General features: G+C 44.4%; 1 long non-coding RNA gene across 1 annotated transcript; it reads right to left on the bottom strand.

Moving 5' to 3' along the window:
* Nucleotides 1–5,283: 5,283 nt before the first annotated feature.
* On the bottom strand, nucleotides 5,284–13,107 carry LOC123276899 (uncharacterized). The gene is made up of 3 exons (XR_006513516.2): nucleotides 12,907–13,107; nucleotides 6,630–6,756; nucleotides 5,284–6,116 (listed from the first exon to the last, which is right to left on the bottom strand). It is a non-coding gene; the product is annotated as an uncharacterized lncRNA (long non-coding RNA).
* Between the last annotated feature and the right edge of the window lie 1,607 nt (nucleotides 13,108–14,714).

Here is a 14,714-nt window from a genome sequence, read left to right as displayed (position 1 = left end):
CCCAGTATATAGTTGTATATTTTTTATTCTTACTTGTGAGTCCTTTTAGTTGTGGCATGTGGGATGCCGCATCAGTGTGGCCTAATAAACAGTGCCGTGTCTGTGCCCAGGATCCGAACTGATGAGACCCTGGGCCGCTGAAGTGGAGCATGCGAACTTAACCACTTGGCCACGGGGCTGGCCCCTGGAATGACATTTTTAAAGTGCTGAAAGGAAAAAACCCTGCTAACCTAGCAATCTATGCCCAGTGAAAATATTCTTCAAAAATTAAGGCAATAATTTTTAGACAAACAAAAGCTGAAAGATTTTGTCTTCAGCAGACCTGTACTATGAGACCTGCAGGCTGAAGGCAAATAATCCCAAATGCTAGCTTGGACCTTTAGGAAGGCAAGAAGAAGCCTGGAATGGGTAAATAAATGGAAAAAGTTAAAGACATGGAAAACAGCCTTGCAGTTCCTCAAAAAATTAAACATAGGGGCCAGCCGGGTGTCACAGAGGTTAAGTGTGCACGTTCCGCTTCTACGGCCTGGGGTTCTCAGGTTCGGATCCCAGGTGCAGACATGGCACTGCGTGGCAAGCCATGCTGTGGTAGGCGTCCCACATATAAAGTAGAGGACCATGGGCATGGATGTTAGCTCAGGGTCAGTCTTCCTCAGAAAAAAGAGGAGGATTGGCAGATGTTAGCTCAGGGCTAATCTTCCTCCAAAAAAAAAAGAAAATTAAACATAGAGTTACCATATGATCCAGAAATTCAATTTCTGGGTATATATCTAAAAGAAGTGAAAGCACGGATTTAGACAGATACTTGAATTCCAGTGTTCAAAGCAGCATTATTCATAATAGCCAAAAGGTGGAAATGACCCAATGTCCATTGATAGATGAATGGATAAACAAATGTGGATGTACATACAGTGGAATATTATTCAGCCTTAAAAAGGAAAGAAATTCTGATACTGCTACAACATGGATAAATCTTAAAAACACTAAAATAAGGCAGACACAAAAGGCAAATATTGTATGATTCTACTTATATGAGGTCCCTAGAGTAGTCAAATTCATAGAGACAAAAAGTAGAAGGGTGGTTGCCAGGAGCTGGGGGAGTGAGGAAGGAGGAGTTAGTGTTTAGTGGGGACAGAAGTTCAGTCTGGGAAGATAGAAAAGTTTTGAAAGTTGATGGTGGTGATGGTTGCACGACAGTGTGAATGTAGTTAATGCCACTAAACAGTACGCTTAAAAATGGTTAAAATGGTAAATCTCATATTTTGTATATGTTACCACAATAAAACAATTAAAAAGACTATTAACTGTTTGAGACAACAATAATAACAGTGTGTGCTGGGCTCTCTAACCTACGCAGAAGTAAACTATATGACAACACAAAGGGTCGGGGGCAAGGACGAGAGAACGGAATGATACTATTGTAAGGTTCTCACATCTTTCCTGACGTGGTAAAAGACTAATGCAAGGTACATTGTACCGAGGTAAAAGGCATATTATAATCTCCAGATTAGCCATGAGGAAAAATATGAAAAGGCATAACCAAAATATAAGTAACATAGTAACAAGAAAGGTATAACATAATAAAGGTGTAACAGAAGAGATACAGTAGAATAATAAAAGTAATACTTGATTTATCCAAAAGATTAAAGGAAAGGAAGAACAAAAAACAGATGCAGCAAATGGAAAACAGGTAATAAGATGATAATCCCATTAAATTTAGTGTCCCAAACGCGCCAATCTCCAAAAGACAGAGGTGGTCCAACTGGAATTAGAAAAACCAAGAACAAAACAATTATATGCTTTTTACAAGCAATGCACTTTTTTAACGCTACTTATTTATTTACTTATTTAAAAAATTGGTAAAGCTGATTCTTCTTCTTTTTTTTTTTTGGTGAGGAAGATTGGCCCTGAGCTAACATCTGTTGCCAATCTTCCTCTTTCTTGTATTTTTCTCCCCAAAGTCCCAGTAGATAGTTGTATATCCTAGTTGTAAGTCCTTCTAGTTCTTCTATGTGGGATGCCTCCACAGCATGGCTTGATGGGCAGTGTGTAGGTCCATGCCCAGGATCTGAAGAAGTAAACCCCAGGCTGCCAAAGCAGAGTGCACAAACTTAACCACACTGCCATGGGGCCAGTCCCTACAAGCAACACACTTTACATATAAGGACATAGAGAGATTGAAAATATAAAAATACACTAAGATATACCCTACAAATACCAATTATAAGAAAGCTGGGGTGGCTAGATCAACAACAAAGCAGATTGTAAGACAAAGAGTACTACCAGAGATAAAGAGGGACCTTTCTTAATGGTAAAAGGGTCAATTCAACAAAAAGACATAACAGTCCTAAATGTATATGGGTCTAATAACAGTACTTCAAAGTACAAAGAGAAAAAACTGGCACAGCTAACATGAGAAATAGGCAAACACAATCGTATTTGGAAATTTTAAGACGGCTCCCTTGGCAATTGATTAAAAAGAAGTAGACAAAAACAGTAATGAGGATATAGAAAACTTGAACAATACTCTCAATTAACTTGACCTAACTGACATTTATAGAACATTCCATCCGACAACAGCAGAGTACACATTCTCAAGTGCACGTAGGACAGTCACCAAGATAGATCACGTGCTTGGATCATAAAACAATCTCTCCATTTCAAAACATTGAAATCATACTGAGTATATCTTCTGACCACAGTGGAATCAAAGTAGAAATCAACCACAAAAGGATAACTGGAAAATCCCTAACTGTTGGGAAATTAAGTAGAGCAGCTCTTGGTAGGCTACCAGTTACTGGAAGAAATTGAGTACTGTCCATGGAAGTCATGGTCTATGCAACTGGAGGGGCTGTCAGGAGCTGGATGTTGTTAGATCCACCAGCTCACAAAGTTGGGTGGGCACAGGGCAATCACTGTATGATGGAAATGGTGCATTTGGGATCCGATTCAAGCAGGTCCAGAGGACACAGGTAAAAGAAATGAATAGAAAGCCCACTTTTATTCTGGTGCACTGGCACCTCTCAGTGTTCATCTGTGTAGGAAGGGGTGGGCAGCATCAAGATCAGCTGATGGGGGAAGAAAAATTTGGGTCTAGTTCAAAGAAGGTTGGCTTGATATGTTGGTGCGAGCCAAAAATGGACTTCTGCTCCACTAACAGCCTTACTCATGGGTAGCCCTAAAGGAGGATGGGGGATAAAAATCCTCCCAGCAGGCAGAACTTTGAGCAGTAGAGGGGCCAGCAAGTCTGTGTTCAGGGAGAAGTGTCCTGAGGTCAGGCTGTACGTAGACTCTTGGGCAGTGGTGAATGGCTTGACTGGGAAAGAGATATGAGAATGACGTGTGAGAGTGGATTAAAAATGGTGTGGATTCTTATGTCTCATGCCAATGTCTATCAGAGTACCCCTACTCCAGAGATAGCACCAAACCACAGGATAGTAGGGTGACTTGATTGATAGACGTCAGCCATCCCAGTGCAGGCAGTGGAATAGCCACGAGAGTAGAAACGTAGGCTATGCACAGACCAATAGCACGGGCTCCCACTCACCGAGCTGATCTAGTTACTGCAGTTGCTGAATGTTAAATTTGTCCATAGCAGAAGCCAACACTGAGCCCTTGATATGGTACCATCTCTTGAGGAGACTAAGCCACCATTTGGTGGCAGTTGACTTCTTCCACCCTAGAGGAGGCAGAAATTCATCCTTACTAGGATTGGAAATTATTCTGGATATGGGCTTGCCTTTCCTGTCTATTGTACTTCTCTTAGCTCACAGCAGGTCTGATTTAGGGAACAAAATCTTTGGAACAAGAAGAACATTGTAGAGTGAAGAAGGTGCAAGAGTCGGTGCATAGCTATGGGCTTGACTCCTTCCATATACCACATCGCCCCAAAGCCGTCAGCCTAATAGAACGTGATACACTTCAAGTGATTGACCATTATTTAGCGCTGTACCCAGCAGTTACAATATATGGGTCTTGGAACCACTGGGTGGAAGTGAAATTAACTCTTCCCACCATTAGTGACCAGTGCCCAGTTTGGTAAATTTCTTCTTCCTGTCCCTGTGCCATTAAGCTCTTCTGGGTTAAAGGTCCTAGTTTCCATATGGGTGGGAAATGCTTTCACCAAGAGTTCCACAGAACATAAAGGTACAACTGTTTCGGTCATTGTGGATTCCTTGTGCCAGTAGAGGAACAAGCAAAGAGTGGAATACTATTGTGATGCATGCAATTGATTCTGATTAACATGAGGAGCTATAGTTGCTGCTACACAATGGGACAGGGAGGAACGTGTCTAGGATTTGGGGATTCATTGGGGTGCCTCTTGGTGCTTCTGTACCAGGTGGTAACAGTAAACAGGCAAGCGCAGCAACCAAAACCTAACAAGGGCAAGGTACCCAGGGGTGAGACTTCTCAGGGATGAACGTCTAGTATCGTCACACCTGGACCAGCGGAAGTGCAGGATGAATGTGAGAGGAATCTAGAATGGATGGTAGAGGAGGGAAACGATTCACACTGTGGGTCCAGGACCACTGCAGCGGTGGGGGCTGTAACTAATCTTCCTGCTTTACAGCTTTAAAGGTTGTGGCTGGCCACCATCTTGAAGCTTAAAAGAGTGGATTTAACATATGATATGATTGCATTTGAGAGGTGCAAGGAAGGGTGGACCATGGCCAACATTGTTGATGCCCAGCCCCGTAGCCCCTTAGTCTACTTTGAGTTCACCTGTTGTCATGGGGTGACAGGTTAGGTACATGCTGAAAACTTCCCAACTAAGACACCCTTCTTTGACGTCGGGGGACTTTCTCTGGGACCACAGGAGCTTTCTCAGCCCATGTGGAGGGCAGCCCAGAAGTGTTGGGGATTTAGTACTCTCAGCGACCATCTTTAACCAGTAGAGGACAGGATCGGTGGCCAAATACACCAGCTTCCTTATAGACCGGTGAGATCATGTTAGAAAAACACAGAAGCCAACTAGAGACACGTTCGACCCAATACCCAGAGGGTCCCTAGCAGGATTAAGCCCCAGTTGCCCATGACAATGATCTGGTCTCTGATGCACTCCTTATTGGCTTCTCTCCCTTCTCTGTCTCACCTTTCCCAGCTATTCACTTATGCTTCCCGGCATTACCTCCCAAATGAACTACCTGCCACTCAAGTTCTAATTAAAGGATCCGCTTTTGGAACCCAAACTAAGACACTCTGAAAGAGAGTTGGAACAGAAAAGGCAGCACAAAAGAAAAGAAAAGAAAAGAAAACGCAGCATACATACATATTTTTCCCTTTATTTATCCATTTTCAAAAAATGAGTTGGTGCTCCACAGCCTCCAAAGGTGACCAGTGAAATCTCTTTCTTTAGTGTCATTACTAATTAATGGATTTTAATACATTTCCCATTTTTTAAATCAACTTGATTTTTCAGAACGGTTTTAGATGTCCAAAAAAATTGAAAAAATCAAACAGAGTTTCTCCTATTATTAATATCTTACACTAACTAGCATGGTATATTTGTTATAATTAATGACCAATATTGATACATTATTATTAACTAAAGTCCAGACTATTCAGATTTCCTTAATTTTTACCTAATGTCCTTTTTTTCTTCCAGGATCCCATCCAGGACACCACATTACATTTCATTGTCACGTCTCCTTAGGTTCCTCTTGGCTGTGACAATTTCCCAGACTTTGTTTTTGATGACCTTGGCAGTTTTGAGGAGTCCTGGTCAGATATCTTGCAGAATGTCACTCTATTGGGATTTGTCTGATGCTTTGCTCACGATTAGACTGGGGTTACACGTGATGTTCATTGCGGCCATCTTTCTTTTTTGAGGATCAAGTTGTCACGTTTTGGGCCAGTAGGAGCCCCTTCAAGCTGGCTCCTGTGTCCTTTTGCAAAGACCCTAGTAGTCTTTAATTTTATCTTTGCTTTCTGACATGATAAGACTTTTCTAGGCTTATCTTCTATGTTTCCTGCCACAAATCTGGAAACAGGCATTTCCCCAGAGGGCCCTGATTTCTTCTAGCGGGAAATGGTATTTAGAGACCATAGTCAGGCAGCAGGGATGCAATTGCTCTTGGGCTGTTGGCACAATTTCTGTAAGTTTTCAGTGGACAAAGCTGGAAAATAAGTATTTCAGAAAGTGAAAAAAATCATGAGCACATTCCCCTTTAAATTTAAAATCATAAAGTTTGAAGGTAACTTCTTTGATTTAATATTTGTATCTCTTTTCCTGCATCTCGGCTCCTAATAATGTTAACCCAATTACTTATTTGTTCTCCATACTATATGTAAAATAAATTCAAAATGGCGATATCAATATTATTGCTAACAATATGATTGTGAGCGCTGCTTAAGATTTCCTTGTAGTTCTTTTGGCCTTAGGCTATAGTCCTCTAGGAAGGTGCTCTCAAATGACTGCGCTTAATTATGCCACTGACTTGACATAGAGTCAAGATATTTGTTTCACTTTTGTCCATCTTTAGGAATTACTTTGTTGTGTTTTTTCTTTTTCATGGCTTTACAGGGAAACGGAAAACAGACTTAACTTGGTAGCCCTGAGTGCTTGCTGAAAGAGCCCTTCTTACTCTCAGTTCGCGAAGGAAGCACTCTCCAACGTTGATGAAACTTACCCTGTGCCCTCAGTCCAGACTTCAGCCTCCAGAGATGCGGTTTCTCTGAGGTGGGCAGTAAGGGCGGTCGATGGAGGTTCAGAGGAGAATTTAGCCTCAGCCCAGATACAACTATGACTCAAAATTGCTGTGCAGAACAGAACAAAACAAAACAAAATCACTGTGCTCTATGTGAGAAGATACGCTCTCTGAAACATGTAACATCATTTTCATATTTCAAGGTGGAAATCTAGAAGATCCGATAGCAAAGATTTGAATGATAAAAAGTTATCCGCTGGGTAATCTTTCCCCTGTCACGGGATGAAGACTTAGGCAGGAGCCATGGTCCTTCAGCTTGCTCCTAACGGGTCCTCTCATCACTGTAAGTGACAAAACAGAGTCCCAATTCAGACCGAGTTATGACTCAACTTCAAACTCACTGAAGGGTATCAAGCAAGGCTGACAGATTTGGCTGGTAAAGAAACAAGAAGACCTTTTTAGATTCAGACAGTTCATCGTTTTCACTTCGACCGAAAGCAACATCAACAAAAGTGTCAGCTCCCTGTGTCCCTTGTTCAACAGGAAGACATCCCAACCAAAGATGACGATGCAACAGAGGGGTGGGGCACCCTAGTGCTGAGGAGCCAATTCCACGCTACAGCCAAGCAGTTGGATAGCCTGCATCTGGACCCTAAGTCGGGAGAAGCAGAAAACCTCATACCTCATTAGAACCAGGAGGGGATGAGAAACTGCGTCATGACAGCCTCCTGGAAGATAGGGAGGCAGCTCCTCACAGTCCTCCTACGTTCTCACGTCTGGGGAGAGCTATAGGGCATTCTGCGAAGGTTCTGGTCAGCTGTGGTTAAGCCTTGCCTACATGGCGCATGTAGAGATGTGCCTGGTCGCCAGGACCCACGGAGGAGCCATTCTCCCTGCAAGGGTTAAGACTTCTCTTCCTTTTCCAGCTAAGGCTGGTGGCAGGAGAGAGTCTTCAGTCCAGGAAGGTGATTGTGGGCAGATTCTGCCCCATCTCCCTGTTTATGTCCTTCCCCACTTATTAGCCACCATTTTGACCCTAGTAAGGTCAAAAAGAGAGGAGGCGGAGACGTAAGGTGACGAGATGTTCCTATGTGGCTGGATGCCTTGGTGTTTTCCGAGCCTCGGCAAAGTCTACAGCTGACTCCTTCTCAGTGGGAACTTTCTCGCGTCCTTCAGAGGATCCAGTGCTGGGTCTCTCTGAGGCACTTCCTGGGATGGGATCCACAGGAAATACTCGTGTCTGCCTTTCCCAGAGAAACTCCAGCAGTGCAGCCTCCTCCGTCCTGAGGCCACGGGCTGCTCTAGCTTTTTCAGTCATGAGCTGGAGAACGGTCCCCGAGTCCTCAACGGCAAGGGAGCCTGTGGAAAGCACCACCCTGACCCTGCCTCCTTGGGAGGGCCTCAGCATGGCTACGGCTCCAGTTCCCCTTCTGCTCTCAACTCTTCCAAATAGTGCTTGAAATAGGGGAGTGGACTCAGCAGACACAGCACTGGCCCATGACCGTTTCCTTTGTAAATCCTGCATTTGATGATCTGCCTCTGGAATTTCACATTTATGGCAATTTTGTCTCAGTGGAAATTTTTAACATCGTGTTACTCACATCGTAAAATATTTATCCCTTTTGCGCATCACAGACTCACGGGCTTTGACAAACTCAACTTAGTCCATTGACCCTGATTTCATTTTTGTTTTAGATGCCTGATTGCCACTCTTTGGCCAGGGGCTATCCCTTTAAGCTGGCCCTTTATTCTTTGTAGTCATGTGTCCCCAGTTAGCCTTGAAAGCAGTCTTGCTTTCTGGCAGCAAGAAGTTTTAGGCCCAGTTTGAGGTTTTCTGCCTCAAACATGGAATCAGCTCCTCTTTCCAAGGAGCCTTGGCCCTGGATCTTCAAACACTGTATTAGAGACCAAAATTTGGGCCATGGGAATGCAGAATTTTACGGTTTCATAGGAGTACTGGGGGCATCGCTGGATGACAGAAGAGAAAAATGATCTTTTATTTCAAAAAAAAAAAGATGGATATTTTAAACAATTATAATTTGCTAAACCCTTCCTTGTGGTGATATAAAAGTCTTTTAATTTATTTTCTCCTCTTTTCTGAGATAGAATCTTTTCCTCTCTCTAATACACAGCGTCTTTTTACCCAATTTCATGTGCTTTACTTTAATGGATTATGCCAAATCCTGTGTTTAAATAACAGTGTCAAAGTTTTGGAAGCTTTAGTTTTCTAAAAGAAAGTTACATCTTATCCAAGAATATTATAAATGATACCCAAAATCGCTTAGTTGTTTTACTGTTTCATTCTTTAGCAGCTCTGTTGAGGTAAAATTGACATACGATAAACTGCGTGTTTGTGGCGTGTGATTTGCTGTTTGGCGTGTGCATGTGAGGCCATCAGCACAATCTAGACGACGGCTGTGGGCACCACCCCAGATCGTTTGCTCCTACACTTTTATAGTCTCTCCCTTTCGCCCCTTTCTACTCTCCTGTCTCCAGGTAACTCTTTTTTTTTTTTTTTTTAACAATTTTATTTTATTTATTTATTTATTTTGAGGAAGATCAGCCCTGAGCTAGCATCTGCTGCCAATCCTCCTCTTTTTGCTGAGGAAGACTGGCCCTGAGCTCACATCCGTGCCCATCTTCCTGTACTTTATATGTGGGACGCCTACCACAGCATGGTGTGCCAAGCGGTGCCGTGTCCGCACCTGGGATCCAAACTGGCGAACCCCGGGCTGCCGAAGCGGAACGTGCGCACTTAACTGCTGCGCCACCGGGCCGGCCCACAGGCAACTCTTGATCTACTTTCTGTCACTATAGAATGTGTTTTCTAGAATTTTCTGGAAATGGAGTCATACAGTATGTACTCTCTTTTTGTCTGCCTACTTTCACTCAGAATATTTATTTTGAGATTCGTCCAAGTTATTGTGTATATCATAGTTCATTCTCTCCCTTTTATTGATGAGCAGTTTTCCATTGTATGGATATAACATAAGCTGTTTGTCTACTCAGTTCAAATATTGAGCTGTTTCCAGTTTTTGGTCATTACAAAAAAGCTGCTATGAACACTCATGTGCAAGTCTTTGCATGGACTATGCTTTCATTTATCTTGACTGAATACCTAGGAGTGGAATAGCTGGATCCTGTGGTATTTACATCTTTAACTTTTTAAGAAGCCATTAAATTGTTTTCCAAAGTGTTTTAAACATTTTACATCCCACCAGCTGAGGATGAGGATTCCAGTTGTTCCACATCCTCACCAACACTTGGTGTGGTCAATCTTTTTAATTTTAGACATTACAATAGGCGGTTTAATTTGCATTCCTTAATGACTCATGATGTTGAGCATCCTCTCATGTGCTTATTTGCATACATCTTCTTTGGTGAAGCGTCATTAAATGCTTGGTAGAATTCATCAGTAAAGCCATCTGGGCCTGGAGTCCTCTTTGTGGGAAGGTTTGTTTTTTTCTTTTAAAGATTTTATTTTTCCTTTTTCTCCCAAAGCTCCCCCAGTACATAGTTGTGTATTTTTAGTTGTGGGTCCTTCTAGTTGTGGCATGTGGGACGCCACCTCAGCGTGGCTTGACGAGCCGTGCCATGTCCGCACCCAGGATTCGAACTGGTGAAATCCTGGGCCACCGAAGCAGAGCGCACGAACTTAACCACTTGGCCATGGGGCCGGCCCCTGTGGGAAGGTTTTCAACTACATTTTCAAATTCATTAATAGATATAGGGCTACCGAGGTTATCTATTTTTTCTTGAATGAACTTTGGCAATTTGTGTCTTTCAAGGAATTTGTCCATTCCATCTAAGTTGTCTTATTTATTGGCATAAAGTTGCTCCTAATATTCCCTTACTACTCTTTAACTATCTGTAGAATCTATAGTGATGTCAACTCTTCCATTCCTGATATTGGTGATTTGTGTCATTTCTCTTTTTTCCTAATCAGTCTTACTAGAGGTTTACCAATGATATTGATCTTTTCAAAGAGCTAGCTTTTGTTTTCATTGATTTTCTCTACTGAGTTCCTCTGATTATTATTTCCATTCTTCTGCTTACTTTGGATTCAGTTTGCTCTTCTTTTCCTAGTTTCTTAAGGTTGAAGCTGAGATAATTGACTTTTCTTCTTTTCTAATATAGACATTTAGTGCTATAAGTATCTCCCAAAATACAGTCATGTGCCACACAACAATGTTTTGGTCAATGATGGACCGCACATATGATGGTGATCTCATAAGATTAGTACTATATAGAGGCAGCCTGGGGTTTGCTGGTTCAGATCCTGGGCGTAGACCTACACACTGCTCATCAAGCCATGCTGTGGTGGCATCCCACATAGAAGAACTAGAAGGACTTACAACTAGGATATACAACTAGGTACTGCGATTTGGGGGGAGAAAAAAAAAGAGGAAGATTGGCAATGGATGTTAGCTCAAGGCCAATCTTCTTCACCAAAAAAACGCATAAAGAAAAAGATTAGTGCCATATAGCCTTGGTGTGTAGTAAGCTGTACCATCTAGGTTTGTGTAAGTACACTCTATGATGCTCACAATATCACCTAATGGTGCATGTCCCAGAACATATCTCCATCATTAAGCAACACAAGACTGTACTGTTTTAGCAGCGTCCCATATCTTCTGATATGTTGTGCTTTCTTTTTCATTCATTTGAAAATACCTTCTAATTTCCTTTTTGACTTATTCTTTGACCTATTTAGGAGTGTGTTATTTAATTTCCAAATATTTGGGGATTTTCCAAGGATCTCTCTGTTATTGATTTTCTAATTTAATTCCATGTAGTCATTGTGTGTGATTTGAATCCTTTTGAATTTACTGAGACGTTTTTTATGGCCCAGAATATGGTCTCTCTTGGTAAATGTTCAATGTACACTTGAGGAAACTGTGTATTCTTCTGTCGTTGATGGAGTGCTCTATAAATGTGAGTCAGGTCAAGTTGGTTGATAGTGTTGTTAAAGTCCGCTATACCCTTGCTGATTTTCTGCCTACTGTCTTATCAGTTATTGAGCGGTACTGAAATCTCTGGTTATCATTTACGAATTTGTCTATTTCTCCTTGTGCTTCTATCAGTTTTTGTTTTATGTATTTTGAATGTGTATTATTAGCTACATAATTGTTTAGGGTTGCTATGTCCTCTTGATTAACTGACCCCTTTATCATTATGAAATGATCTTCTTGATCCTTGGTAAAATTCTTTGTTCTAAAATCTATTTTATCTGATATTAATATAGCCACATCAGCTTCCTTTTGATTAGTAGATAGCATAGTATCTTTTTCTTTCCTTTTACTTTTGACCTATTTCTGTCCCCATTAAATAATCACTTCCCATTCCCTCAACTCCCCAACCCCTGGTATTCTACTTTCTGACTCTGCACATTTGCTTATTTTAGGCACCTCATACACTTCCAAAGTCTTTAATTTTTTGGAAGAGTTTGAGAATTATTGGTGTTAATTCTTCTTTAAGTGTTTGGTAGATTTGCCATAAAGCCACCCGGTCTAGGACTTTTCTTTGTTGGGAGGTTTTTGATTACTGATTCAATCCCTTTACTTGTTATAGCTCTGTTGAGTATTTCTATTTCTTCTTGAGTCACTTTAGGTAATTTGTGTGTTTTAATGAATTTGTCCATTTCTTCTAGGTTGCCTAATTTCTTGATATACAACCTTTCATAGTATTCTCTTATAACCTTCTTTTATGATGTAGGATCAGTAGTAATGTCCCTACTTTCATTTCTTTTTTTTTTTTGAGGAAGATTAGCCCTGAGCTAACATCTGCCGCCAATCCTCCTCTTTTTGCTGAGGATGATTGGCCCTGAGTTAACATCCGTGCCCATCTTCCTTTCCTTTATATGTGGACGTGTCACAGCATGACTTGACAAGTGGTGCATAGGTCCACACCTGGGATCCGAACCAGTAAACCCTGGGCAGGAGGCAGCATTTTCCGGCTTGCTGGCCTGGCTGGTGGCTGGCTGAGGAAGGGAAAACCCACTCCATGCGCTTGGGCCTGGGCGCCCTCCCAGGGAGCCCCTGCACCCTTGGTTTACCCTCTGAGGGAACCCTCCGTCAAATGCATGGGCCCAGACCTAGACTCCCTGTGGACTTGCCTCTGGGTCGAGGACCCCTCCCAGGGGAGTGTGTCAATGGCAGTGGCTTGCCTCTCCATGGCTCTGAGCTCTTTGCCTTGGAGACCTTGGGTAGCCAAAATTACCCTCTGGCTCATATAGGGGCCATCTAGCCCCACTTCTTACCTGAAGGGAGAGCTGGGAGATCTGACAGCATAGGGTTGGATGGTGTGGTCCTGGCAGACCCTGGGAGCCCCTTGCTGGAGACAGTAAGAGGTTTCTTCCTCTTCTCCTGGGGGTGGGGATTGCATTCCGAGTTCTCCACAGCCCCTGCCAGGTGGTTATCCGAGTGAGTCCAGCAGGGGTCGTACCGTCCTCCAAGCCTCAAGCCAGAGATGGCCCCTCGTCCTTCCCCGCGCCCGCTCCCATCAGTCTATTGACAATCTTTCCTCCATCGCTGTCCTCCTCTTCTGCCCTGGGCCAGCCCATCACCCCTCCCCTCCCCAGACTTACCACAGCCTCCCTGGCCCCCTGGACTCATTTTTGCCCCTTCCAATCCATCTCCTTCCCCACCCTTGGGCCCCAGAGTGATCTGTCTAAAATGCAACACTGACCATCTCAGCTGCCTTTTCAAACTGGCTCTGGTTCCCTAACGCTCTCCATGTCTGGCCTGGCATTCAAGGCCTTCTCACTCTTGCTGGTCTCATGTTCCACTCCCTGCCCCTTGCACCTGCAGCCCCTCCTCCCCCATGACCTCATAGTCAGCCAGGGCACACCCTCCCTATGGCCCTAGTGCATGGGCAGCCCTCTGGGTGCCTATCACACTGCGATGGGCCTGCCCGGCTGCCTGCCCAGCTACCCATGGGCCTGGCCTGGCACAGCGCAGGCGCCTGAAATGCTGGTTAAGGAGCAAAGGCAGTCACCTTGAAGGTGCTGCCACCATCTGTGTAACAGCTGTGGTTTCCCCAGAGTCTCACCACGTCTCAGCTTTCTGGAAGCACCACTTTGTGTGACATGCCTGAGGGTCTCACCCTGGGGCCCACACTGTGGAGAGAGCCCCCATTTTCACTTGACCTCCTTGCTGCTGGGCCTTCAGGCCACACCCCTTGGGAGAGCCCAGGGAGGTGGCTGTCATCTTTGCCATTCTCCTCTGAATTCACTTTAACCTGGGAACACCCCAGGAACCTGCCTGATTGCCATCCTTAGGATGCACGCAGACCCTCTCTCACTTTCTCACACTCTGGGTCCCCAATTCAGCAAAGGTGACAGCCACACAGAGCTCTCACCAGCCCCCAGCCTCTGCCCAGCCTGAGCCGGCCCCAGACCCTCGTCTGCTCCGGTGAGGGTGGGATGTGGGCTGGCACTTGGCCAGGCACAGATCTCAAACCACCCGGCCGGGCGCAAGAGCGCAGAGGGGCTCCAGCGGCTCGGATGGAGGTGCTGGAAGCCCAGGGGCCGGCTGCTCTCCGGAGCACCAGCGTGGCCTGTCTCCCTCTCCGTGGGGGTAGCAGGAGTGCTGCTCAGTCACTTCCCATTATTTCGTGAGGCAGGACTGCGTAGCCAGAGCAGCAAAGCCCTGGAAACCCACCAAGGGTGCTAGCCCTCTTATACGGGGAAGGGCACGTGGGTCCCTGGAGGATAAGCTGTCTGGGGGTCTGAAATGTTTCCAGGTGGGAGCCACAGCTGGACCTCTGCCTGCAGGGACACATGGGGTAGGGGAGTGGGGGTGGGAGGGCCCTCGAGGCCACTTCCAAGTCTGAGTCTAGGTCAAAGATAGGAAACCAAGCCTCTCCCGTTGCCCAGTCTCCCAGTGGGCTAACGTGGAGGAATCCTGCCCACAACCCCACTGACCTGGTCAAGGATGTGGTTACTCTCTCCTGGCCAGAGTCCAACTCCTCATCCTGGCATTCAAGGCTCGCATGACCTGGCCCTCCTCCCATCCTTCATTCACCATGTTCCTGCATCCAGCGACCCCTCCCCTCTCCTCTTTGCCC

This window comes from Equus asinus, chromosome 14, assembly GCF_041296235.1.
Source record: "Equus asinus isolate D_3611 breed Donkey chromosome 14, EquAss-T2T_v2, whole genome shotgun sequence".
Classification (NCBI taxonomy): Eukaryota; Metazoa; Chordata; class Mammalia; order Perissodactyla; family Equidae; genus Equus; species Equus asinus.
This window is presented reverse-complemented; position numbering and strand designations above follow the sequence as displayed.